A 13,510-nucleotide genomic window follows, 5' to 3' on the forward strand; every position below is an offset into this window, starting at 1 on the left:
ATTATTTAATAATGAAATTATGATTAATATAATAATAATAATAAAATATTTGTGAGTTTTAATTTGGATCAAATTGTGGGTTAATTTAATTTAATTTTGAGTTAGTTTTTTATTTTATTTATTTTTGTTTGTTTGTTATTTTTCTATATATTTTAATAAGAAGGAGATATGTAATTTATTTGTTGTTAGTTAAAATATATGAGATGTGTAATTTTTTTATTATTTAATAATGAAATCATGATTAAAATAATAATAATAATAATAAAATATTTGTGAGTTTTAATTTGGATTAAATTGTGGGTTAATTTAATTTAATTTTGAGTTAGTTTTTTATTTTATTTATTTTTGTTTGTTTGTTATTTTTCTATATATTTTAATAAGAAGGAGATATGTAATTTATTTGTTGTTAGTTAAAATATAGGAGATGTGTAATTTTTTTATTATTTAATAATGAAATCATGATTAATATAATAATAATAATAATAAAATATTTGTGAGTTTTAATTTGGATCAAATTGTGGGTTAATTTAATTTAATTTTGAGTTAGTTTTTTATTTTATTTATTTTTGTTTGTTTGTTATTTTTCTATATATTTTAATAAGAAGAAGATATGTAATTTATTTGTTGTTAGTTAAGATATAGGAGATGTGTAATTTTTTCATTATTTAATAATGAAATGATGATTAATATAATAATAATAATAAAATATTTGTGAGTTTTAATTTGGATAAATTTGATCTAGCATGATAAATGGAGAGTTAACATGATTTTTTTATATTAAGTTGTGAAAAAAGATTTTGAATATTAAAATATTTTAATATTTTTAAATTTTAATATTAATAATTTAATATTTTTAAATGTTTTATAAATATTTTTATATTTAAAAATTATTTTAATATTCAAAAACAATTTTCACAACTTATCCATCTTAACTCCCTCAAGGGATCAAATCACTCAACTTGAAAACCCAAAAGGAGGTGTAATCAACTCCCTCAAGGGATCAAATCACTCAATGTGAAAACTCAAAAGAAGGTTTACACATGAGAGAGTAGATCCCTCTAAAGCCTTGATAGATTTGGACCTAAATGGATTTAGGATTAGGTTGGTTAATATTTTGTATTATTTTATTACATTAAACTAATGCTAAGATGATTAAATATTTGTTAAGTGTGAAGCACCCTCTCAAGTGCACCTCAGATTTGGACTTAAATGGATTTAGGTTGGTTAATATTTTGTATTATATTATTACATTAAATTAAGACTAAGATGATTACATATTTGTTAAGTGTGAAGCACCCTCTCAAGTGCACCTAAGATTTGGACTTAAATGGATTTAGGTTGGTTAATATTTTTTATTATATTATTACATTAAATTAAGGCTAAGATGATTAAATATTTGTTCATTGTGAAGCACCCTCTCAAGTGCACTACCAACATTAATGACTTGTTGTAATCTAAAAATGTAATAAGATATAAAATATAGAATTATGGTTTACCCAAATGTGAGATGAGAGTTAGGATATTATAAGTGGATCTCATGCAACACATCCCTTATTATTAAAAAATGATGTCAAAAGATAAGGAATTTTTTCTAAAAATATAACGAGACATAAAATATAGAATTATGGTTTACCCAAATGTGAGATGAGAGTCACCATATTATAAGTGGATCCCATGCAATACATTCCTTATTATTAAAATAGGATGGAAAAAAGTAAGGAAAATCTTAAGAAATATTTACACAGTCACTTTCATTCACTTAAATACCCAACATTAATTTCCATTTATATACACTTCTTCATTATTTATTGGTAGAGCTCAATAACTTATTTAGGTAGTGCTCACAAAAACCAAGAGAGCTAAAGGGTGAACATGCTTTTAGAGTAATTGTAATTATCTAGAGCTAGAGCTCAATAACTTATTTTTGTAGTGTTCACAAAAAACCACAAGAGTGAAAGGGTGAACTTGCTTTTGGAGTAATTGTAATTATATTTTAATTTTTTATCTAGTTGTGGCTATTAAAAGGGGTTTTTTTCTACTTGATAATTACATAAGGGGAGAATTGATATCAATTTTTATTTTTAAACATTCTTTAATGTGCTTTTAAGCCTCAAAATATATGTAAAGCATGTTATAGGTTTTTAGTTGTTAAATGGTATTTTAGAGTAATAAAATATGACATTAAAATCCAATATATGTATTAATATGAAAAATAATAGATGTACATATACGTGTTTCAAAAAATTAAAGCGACATCTTGAAATTATTTTGAAACATTGTATCATTAAGACATAGAAAGATGTATCTAGATTTTTTTGTGTGTATATTGCTATAGGTAAGTTATCTTGTTGCTTGACCTTTCTATAAACAAATTGTGCAAAATATTTTGAAATGCCGAAAATTTCTTCGACTCGGTTTTCAATAGATGGACATTGGGTGCATTGTTAAGACACTTTTTGATGTTAAGACATTACTTAACTCTCATTTGGTCTTTTGTTAAGTCACGCCTTAATGTTAAGGTTACTAGCTTAAAACCTATGGGTAGTAAAATCTATCTAGCTATGTTGTGATGGTACTTAATCAATAGAGAGATTTAATGTTAAAAAAATGTAGCAAGAAAGGCTCAATTTGAATTTAGCCTTAGTCAAATTGAGTAAATCGAATTTCCACATCAATAGGACAACTTGGAGGTAGTTAACTAATGTGACATAGATCTTGTCACTCAGCTTAGAAAATTCGAGTTAGAGGGCTTGGAGTTTAGATATGCATGTGTGATCCCTAAATTTTAGTAATACAGTTCAGTCATTTTTAGTTGCATTGAGTTAACTAACCTATAGCTATTGATAGAGTGAGTTGAAGGTTAGTTGTGGAATGGGAAAGGAGTCTAACTCAGAGATCTATGAGTTAAACGATGAATCAACCCAAAATAACTAGTCCATGCAAATAATTTTAGTTCCTAAGCCGAAGTGGAGATGACAAGGAAGTCTAACATCAGTGTAGACTAGTTTTGAGTGTATAGGTGTTGCAAGAGTCATAAGATCAATCCTTGGGAATTGCACAATCAATTTGGAGGAAATTCCTATTTTTTTGGGGCTAATTTCCTCAGGTTTTTTGCATGGAAATAGGAGACTTGATGAGCAAATAATTGGCTAAGCATTGGCTAGAGTTTCTCATTGAGAAGAGAGCACAATTATTCTTTTGTAGGTTGAGCTCAAAGACAGAGTTAGCAATTGTAATAGTTTCTCTATTCAACGGATTAATGCAAAGAGGATTAAGGGGGCTTTTCTTACTTGGGTTCCCATATAAATAATTGTGTATGTGTGGTTTTTCTTATTTCATGTCTATGCGCATTGTTTTAAATTGCGGTTTCCATTTAGAGTATAATTACGTCTCCTTTTTTTTTTCAGTTTGAAATCTTAAGCAATTACAATTTCTATCAAATTTATACATGGTATCTGAGCCCTAAATTCACATTAGAACTAGTATTTTGAACTTGTCTCTTAGGAATTTTGTGTAGTAGCTTCAATGCAACAATTGTTCTTCAGGATCGGGAGAATGTCTTTCAACATAGTGAGATTGGAGTATGTCGTGGAGGGTACCTCAAATTTCATAGCTTCGAAGGATCGAATGGAAGTAGTGCTCAATGAAAAAGATGTGTTAGAATATGTTAAAACTAACATTACAAAACCACAAGAGTGTGATGCACAATAATTAACCCAATGAAAGAATGATGTTGCTAAGGCCAAGAGAATTTTTCTCGAAGGTGTGAGATACCATGTGGTCTCAAATTTCCATGGAAAAGAGACACCATTTGTTATATTGAACACAATCACCGAGCTATTAGAAAATAGCAACGACCATAGAAAATTGGCCCTGAAAGACAAACGTTGAAACATAAGAATGCAAAAGAATGATATTATTCCACACTATCTCTCTAGGTTTACTCAAGTTTGTAATGATCTTGGAGGGGCTAGGGTGAGTTTTGGAGAAGATGTCCTCGTGAGCCTAACTCTTATAGGCCTTCCAAAATCCTTGCACATCTACTAGGAGTCTGTGAATGGAAGGGAAAATTACTGAATTGGGAAAGGTTATGGTCTGATTTGGTTCAAGAAGAGTTCGGGAGAAATAACTGAGATGGAACATCATCCAAAGTTGAGGATGAAGAGAATTTTTCCTTGGTTGGAAAGTGGAAGAAGGGAAAAGCGAAGAAGACCTATAGCAAACCTGAACCTAGCCAAAATAATCAAAATAAGAAATACTTGAGAAAGATAAAATTCTCCCACTTCCACGAATTTGGGCATTATGCAACAAAGTGCCTGCACAAGAAGTCTACCAAGAAGCCTTTAGGAGGAGAAGGAGGTGAAGAATTAGCTTCATAATTCGAATAAAACTTCACCCCAATAGCATCCATGGCTCACACTATTATGGGGAGTGTGTGGTACCTTCATTCTGGTGCCTCATTCCATATGACAAGGTTCAAGGATTTTTTTAGTAACCTCGAGGAGAAGGATTTCCATATGCATATCAAAATGGGGCATGATGGGAGGTACAATGCTACTAGAATTGGTACTATCACCTTTGAGAAGGAGAAAACCTCTCCTCTTTGCCTCAAATATGTTGTGTTTGTACTTGAGGTGAAGAAGAACCTGATATTTGTAGCAGTATTGGAGGATAATGGCTTTGGTGTTATTTTTAGTAAAGGGAAATCCTTTCTTAGACATGTAGCTACGAGGAAAGTGAAGAAAATTTGGGTTCAAGTGAAGAATCTATACAAACATGAGGAGAGAGAGTGCACTGCATTGAGCAATAAGGGTGAATAGGTGCAACATCGAGATGTTGGAGGACTTTAGCAAAAGATATTGGGTCATCTACACCATGATGCCTTAAAATTCATGCAATAAATTACCAACAATGTCCCTTGAATAACAAGATGTTTGCAAGGGCTTCACATTGGGGAAATATGTGAAATCCACTTTCATTGGCCAAGGTAACAGAGAAGATGCAATCTTGGAGCGAGTCCACTCTCATGTTTATGGACCCTTTTCCTACAACCTCCACAACAAAACACAATTACTATGATTTTTGTATTGATCGTTTTTCTAGAAAATGTTGGATTTTCTTTAACTCGAAGAACGATAAAGTTTTCTCAAAATTTGTTGAATTTAAGGAATTGGTTGAGAAGGACATTGCGAACAAGGTGAAGGCTCTTAGGAGTGATAGTGGAGGTGAATTTATTTTACATGCACTCAAGGATTTCTACGCAAAAGAATGTATTTGAAGAGAGTTGATAGCACCCCATCACCCACAACAGAATGGGGTAGCCAAAAGCATAGTGGGAGTAGCAAAGGCCATGTTGCATGATTATAGGTTGTCATTGCATCCATGGGCATAAGTATGCAATACAACAGTTTAATTGTAGAACGAGTGTCCTCATACAATACTTGGCATGATCACACCGGTGGAACCTTTCTCTCAGAGAAGCCTTAATGTGTTTGATTTCAGAATTTTTGGAGCTTCAGTTTATTGTGATGTCACCAAATATTCAAGGAAGAAACTTCGAGCCTACAAGAGAGTTGGGAGTTTTTGTAGGATACACCGAAACTCCACACAATTATCGAGTTTATTTACCTTCACTGAGGATGACAATTCTGAGGAGGGATATCAAGTTCGATGAGGAGAAGGCTATGTTATGCTTTGTGGAATGAGAGATGAGTATCCCACCAAAGCAGGAGTTTGTAGGACCAAAGGAGGAGCCTCATCATGAGCTTTAGGAGGTATTGGAGTAGCCACATGTAGTGGAGCATACAGGATGCATAGTGGAGGTACCCACTTAACCAAAATCTTCTAGATACGGGAGAAAGAGAACAAAAGAAGCTGATATATTGTTGTAGGATGCAAGGGAGCATGTGAGAGCCCCCACATCATAGCGCAGGAAGAGGAGGTCGCATGGTAGGTACACTGACTACATGGGTCTCATGACAAAGCTCATTGAGACAGATCCTTCCTCATTTGAGTAAGAAGTTTCTCAACCTATTTAGGTTGATGCCGTGGTGGAAGAATACAAATCCATCATGAAGAACGTTGTATGTGAGGTCGTGTCGAGACCAAAAGGGAAATAAGTGATTGGTTCACGATGGATCTATGAAGTCAAGCATGAAGCTGATAGGAGCATCAAGAAGTACAAATCCGGATTTGTGGAGAAAGGATTCTCTGAGATAGAAGTTGTGGACTATGAGGAAAAAAATTCACCCATTGCAAAATATTCCTCAATCATATCGATTCTAGTGTTGGCCTTGTAGATGGGGTGGAAAATACACCATATGGATGTCAATACTGCCTTTCTCAACAATGTTGTTGAGGAGAAAATTTACATAGAGCATACATAAGGATTTGAGAGATATGATTGAGAGTCACATGTGTGCACACTCAAGAGAGCATTGTATGGTCTCAAATAGGTGCCCTCAGCATGGTACACTTGGATCAACAATTATCTCAGTGGATTGGGCTTCACCAAAAGTCAAGCAGATGCAAACCTTTATCACATTGTGGAAAATGGTAAGTTGGTTATTCTTGTTTTATATGTTGATGATTTAATATTGATAGGTGATGAGCATCTCATGTAATTTTGCAAGGAAATTTGAGATGAAAGAGATGCGCATCATGCATTACTTGCTCGGTTTGGAAGTATGGAAAGGTGATGGAGAATTGTTTATGTGTTAGGGGAAGTATGCGTCCAAAATACTTCATAGATTTAACATGGAGAATTGTAAGCCCATTGCCACACCTCTAGTTACAAACTAGAGGAAGGAGAATACCACTTTAGGTCAAGAGTTTGATGCAACCATTTATAGGTAGCTTGTAGGGTCTTTGATGTTCCTTGTGAATATAGACCCGAAATTTTCTATGTAGTAAACCAACCGAGTCAAGCTATCATGAGGCCTACCAAACTGTATTTGAAGGTAGAAAATCATGTATTACGGTACCTTAAAGGCACTACCGAGTATGGATTATGGTATAGGAGGAAAGGAGTGAATACCTAAGGCTTCACTAATGTAGATTGGGTAGCGAGCCCATCACACATGAAAAGTATTTCACTTACTATCTTTAGTGTTGAGTTTACAACTATTTCGACGTACAGTGGGAAGAATAGGGATGTGGCGCTCATCTTAGGAGCGGATGAATACATGGTTACAAGTCAAGTAACATGTGAGGCCATATGGATGAGGAAAATAATTGCGAGATTGTTTAGTTATGAGATGGTTCCGACTATGATATATTGCGATATTGATAGTTGCATTAAGCTCTTTGAGAATTTGTTATTTTATTATAGGTTGAAGCACATTGATATTTGGTATCATCATTTGCTTGACTCTGTGCGGAGGAGAATTATGTTGCTACAGTACATTCCAACTGAGGAGCAAGATGCTCACATATTGACAAAGGCATTGTCAAGAGGTAAATTCGAATTCCATAGGTGCAAGATAGGGGTGGTGAAAAATCCCTTTCTTGCTAAGACAGAGTTTTAAAAAAATGTAGCAAGAAAGGTTCAATTTCACTTTAGCCTTAGTCAAATCGAGTAAATCAAATTTCCACATGAGCACGAGAACTTGCAAGTAGTTAAAAAGTGTGACATGGACCTTGTGACTCAGTTTGTGAAGAAAATTCAAGTTATAGGGCTTGGATTTCAATTATGCATATGTGATTGCTAAATTTTAGTAATATAGGTCAATTATTTTTAGTTGTATTATGTTAACTGACCTCAAACTATTTATAGAGTTAGTTGAAGGTCAGTTGATCAATGGGACAACATTCTAACTCAAAGACTTGTAAGTTAACTCATGATTCAACCGAAAATAGATAGGGCATGTAAAGAATTCAAGTTCTTGAGCAGAAGTGGATATGAAAAGGCAGTGTAACATCAATGTAGAGTATTTTTGAGTGCAGATGTGTTGCATGAGCCAAAAGATCAATCCTTGGAAATTGAATAATCTCTTTGGAAAAAACTCCTATTTTTTTGGGCTCATTTCCTCAAGATTTACATGAGGAAATAAGAGGCTTGGTGAGAAAATAATTGGCTAAGTTTTGGCGAGAGTTACTCCTTGAGCAGAGAGAACCATTATTATTTTGTAGGTTGAGTTGAGAGTCAGAGCTAGCAATTTTAATAATTTCTTTATTCAACTGATTAATGCAAAGATGTTCGAGCAGTTTTTCCTGTTGGGTTCCCCTAGAAATCACTAAGTATTTATGGTTTTGATTATTACATGTCTATGCATGTTCTTCTAAATTATTGTTTCCATTCCACATACTAGTCGAGTACAATTATGTCTCTTGTTTTTGAGTTTGAAATCTTGAGCAGTTGCAATTTCTATCAAATCTCTAAAGTTAATTGTTGGTTATTAGATATCAATAAATTGACAACTAGTGTATTTGAATAATGTTAAGAGGAGACTAAATTGTTAAACTAGGTTGGAGTGATTTCAAAAGGCATAACTACTTGTTTTGTGGTATAAGCTCACATTAATGCTATAATATATTGATGGAATGTGGTACAACCTCTTGTTAAGATGTATAAACTGAAAAATTTGTTCTAATAATTTTTTAATATTTTCTATTTATATTTGAAAATATTTTAGTTTCTAATATTACAATTAGCTTATTTTTTAAATAGGTTTGGAACCTATATTGATAATTCTAACCTAAGATAATTTAGGTTATTATTCAATTTGTTATCTATCTTAGAGAACAAATTCAATTTGTTTATTTATGTTTTAGATAGGTTTGGAACTTTTGAAATATTGATAATTATAATCTAAGATAATTTAGATTATCCTTCAATTTATTACCTATCTACAAACCTTTTAGATGAAAAATTTTGAAGACCTGACATGCAAAGGGTATATTAACAAGTCTTATAGAGCACCTTAGTCCCTGCCAATGAAGTTAGAAGTTATTCTCTAGCAAAAATTGCATTAGCTAAATTAATAGTGGTCAATTGGAAATTAAATCCTATAGTATAGCTTCAGCAGAAACTAATAAATTGAGATGTGAAGTGGATAAATTAATTTGTTTCTCAGATAAAAGGACTTGCATAATTTTTTTTTGTTGAGTATGTTGTCATTAGTGTCAAAGTAGTAGCATGGGAATGATGTATATTTGCATTCATGTCCTAGGTATGTGGGTTGTCATGGATGAGATTATGCAGTGATGAAAAAATAGCTCCAGGTTTTGGACTCCCTAGATGATGTTGTAGGGCAGCGGATCCCCAAGCTAACTGTTTTGGGGGTTAAAGCCCACAATTTTGGGTAATGGTATTGTAAAAGCTCTACGAAAGTGCACGGAGCATGAATTGTAATGAGTAAAGTCAAAGGGTTGTCTGCCCATGGCCTACTAACCATGGGAATGTAAAAATAGAGCGAGGCTCTAAGTGTAGAAGTCAGTTTTTGCTAGTTTGGATCTCAAGTATTGTGTGTTTTTGAATGTGATATTCGCTCTGAGTCTGTAAGTCCACTGAGAGGTAGGATATATTTACCCTCCCCCTCACTTCTATTCACTCCATTGGACAGTAGCTTTTCTATAATGACTGAGGTCGCTCTCAACCTCCTCTCATTTAGATGACATTTCTGTGAACCTCCTCTCATTTAGATGACATTTCTGTGAACCACTGCACAGAAGGAGATGGGTTTCGAATTGGCTTCTTCTAAGAAATAAATTGAGGTACACTACATGGAATGGAAGTAGAGGAGCATTCTTATTTAGTGCACAACTATTATTATATTACCAGATATTTTTTACAACTCACTGTGTGAACAAGTATATTGTAATCTACCGAAAGATAAAATAATTATTTTAAATAAAACATTTTATATAAAATTTTGTGGGTTAATTTAATTTAATTTTGAGTTAGTTTTTTATTTTATTTATTTATTTTTGTTTGTTATTTTTCTATATATTTTAATAGGAAGGAGATATGTAATTTATTTGTTGTTGGTCAAAATATAGGAGATGTGTAATTTTTTTATTGTTTAATAATGAAATCATGATTAATATAATAATAATAATAAAATATTTGTGAGTTTTAATTTGGATAAATTTGATCCAACATGATAAATGGAGAGTTAACATAATTTTTTTTATATTAAGTTGTGAAAAAAGATTTTGAATATTAAAATATTTTAATATTTTTAAATTTTAATATTAACTTTTTAATATTTTTAAATGTTTTATAAATATTTTTATATTTAAAAATTATTTTAATATTAAAAAAAAAAATTCACAACTTATCCATCTTAACTCCCTCAAGGGATCAAATCACTCAACTTGAAAACCCGAAAGGAGGTATAATCAACTCCCTCAAGGGATCAAATCACTCAATGTGAAAACTAAAAAGAAGGTTTACACATGAGAGAGTAGATCCCTCTAAAGCCTTGATAGATTTGGACTTAAATGGATTTAGGTTTAGGTTGGTTAATATTTTGTATTATTTTATTACATTAAAATAATACTAAGATGATTAAATATTTGTTAAGTGTGAAGCACCCTCTCAAGTGCACCTAAGATTTGGACTTAAATGGATTTAGGTTGGTTAATATTTTGTATTATATTAAATTACATTAAATTAAGACTAAGATGATTGCACATTTGTTAAGTGTGAAGCACCCTCTCAAGTGCACCTAAGATTTGGACTTAAATGGATTTAGGTTGGTTAATATTTTGTATTATATTATTACATTAAATTAAGGCTAATATGATTAAATATTTGTTCATTGTGAAGCACCCTCTCAAGTGCACTACCAACATTAATGACTTCCCTACGAATGATGTGTTTCTTCCTAACTTAATAAGTGAAGCATCAAGTTGTAATCTAAAAATGTAACAAGATATAAAATATAGAATTATGGTTTACCCAAATGTGAGATGAGAGTTAGGATATTATAAGTGGATCTCATGCAACACATCCCTTATTATTAAAAAATGATGCCAAAAGATAAGGAAATTTTTCTAAAAATATAAAGAGACATAAAATATAGAATTATGGTTTACCCAAATGTGAGACAGAGTCACGATATTATAAGTGGATCCCATGCAACACATTCCTTATATTAAAAAAGGATGTCAAAAATGAAGGAAAATCTTAAGAAATATTTACAGAGTCACTTTCATTCACTTAAATACCCACCTTTAATTTCCATTTATATACACTTCTTCATTATTTATTAGTAGAGCTCAATAACGTATTTAGGTAGTGCTCACAAAAACCAAGAGAGCGAAAGGGTGAACATGCTTTTAGAGTAATTGTAATTATCTAGAGCTAGAGCTCAATAACTTATTTTTGTAGTGTTCACAAAAAACCACAAGAGTGAAGGGTGAACTTGCTTTTGGAGTAATTGTAATTATATTTTAATTTTTTATCTAGTTGTGGCTATTAAAAGGGTTTTTTTTCTACTTGATAATTATATAAGGGGAGAATTGATATCTATTTTTATTTTTAAACATTCTTTAATGTGCTTTTAAGCCTCAAAATATATGTAAAGCATGTTATAGGTTTTTAGTTGTTAAATGGTATTTTAGAATAATAAAATATGACATTAAAATCCAATATATGTATTAATATGAAAAATAATAGATGTGCATATACGTGTTTCAAAAAATTAAAGAGACATCTTGACATTATTTTTAAACATTGTATGATTAAGACATAGAAAGATGTATCTAGACTTTTTGTGTGTATATTTCTATAGGTAGTTATCTTGTTGCTTGACCTTTCTATAAACAAATTGTGCAAAATATTTTGAAATGCCCAAAATTTCTTCCACTCAGTTTTCAATAGATGGACATTGGGTGGACTATTAAGACACTTTTTGATGTTCAGACACTACTTAACTCTCAATTGGTATTTTGTTAAGTCACGCCTTAATGTTAAGGTTACTTGCTTAAAACCTAAGGGTAGTAAAATCTATCTAGCTATGTTGTGATGGTACTTAATCAATAGAGAGATTTAATGTTAAAAAAATGTAGCAAGAAAGGCTCAATTTAAATTTAGCCTTAGTCAAATCGAGTAAATCGAATTACCACATCAATAGGACAACTTGGAGGTAGTTAACTAGTGTGACATAGATCTTGTCACTGAGTTAGCTCAGAAAATTCGAGTTAGAGGACTTGGAGTTTAGAAATGCATGTGTGATTGCTAAATTTTAGTAATACAGTTCAGTTATTTTTAGTTGCATTCAGTTAACTAACCTCTAACTATTGATAGAGTGAGTTGAAGGTTAGTTGTGCAACAGGAAAGGAGTCTAACTCAGAGATCTATCAGTTAAATGATGAATCAACCCAAAATAACTAGTGCATGCAAATAATTTTAGTTCCTAAGCCGAAGTGGAGATGACAAGGAAGTCTAACATTAGTGTAGAGTAGTTTTGAGTGTATAGGTGTTGCAAGAGTCATAATATCAATCCTTGGGAATTGCACAATCAATTTGGAGGAAATTCCTATTTTTTGGGGGCTAATTTCCTCAAGTTTTTTGCATGGAAATAGGAGACTTGATGAGCAAATAATTGGCTAAGAATTGGTTAGAGTTTCTCATTGAGAAGAGAGAACAATTATTCTTTTATAGGTTGAGCTCAAAGATGGAGTTAGCAATTGTAATAGTTTCTCTATTCAACGGATTAATGCAAAGAGGATTAAAGGGGTTTTTCCTACTTGGGTTCCCTTATAAATAATTGTGTATGTGTGGTTTTTGTTATTTCATGTCTATGCGCATTTTTCTAAATTGCGGTTTCCATTTAGAGTATAATTATGTCTCTTGTTTTTCAGTTTGAAATCTTAAGCGATTGCAATTTCTATCAAATTTATACATGGTATCCGAGCCCTAAAATCACATTAGAACGAGTATTTTGAACTTGTCTCTTAGGAATTTTATGTAGTAGCTTCAGTGCAACAATTGTTCTTTAGGATCGGGAGAATGTCTTTCGACATAGTGAGATTGGAGTATGCCGTGGAGGGTACCTCAAATTTCATAGCTTCGAAGGATTGAATGGAAGTAGTGCTCAATGAAAAATATGTGTTAGAATATGTTAAAACTAACATTGCAAAACCACAACAGTCTCATGCACAATAATTAACCCAATGCAAGAATGATGTTGCAAAGGCCAAGAGAATTTTTCTGGAAGGTGTGAGATACCATGTGGTCTCAAATTTCCATGGAAAAGAGACACCATTTGTATATTGAACACACTCACCGAACTATTAGAAAATAACAGCAACCATAGAAAATTGGCCCTGAAAGACAAACTTTGAAACATAAGAATGCAAAAGAATGATATTATTCCACACTATCTCTCTAGGTTTACTCAAGTTTGTAATGATCTTGGAGGGGCTGGGGTGAATTTTGCAGAAGATGTCCTTGTGAGCCTAACTCTTATAGGCCTTCCAAAATCCTTGCACATCTACTAGGACTATGTGAATGGAAGGGAAAATCACTGAATTGGGAAAGGTTATGGTCTGATTTGGTTAA

This window comes from Pinus tabuliformis, chromosome 9, assembly GCF_031772625.1.
Source record: "Pinus tabuliformis cultivar Carrire ecotype Pingquan chromosome 9, CPIR1, whole genome shotgun sequence".
Lineage (NCBI taxonomy): Eukaryota > Viridiplantae > Streptophyta > Pinopsida > Pinales > Pinaceae > Pinus > Pinus tabuliformis.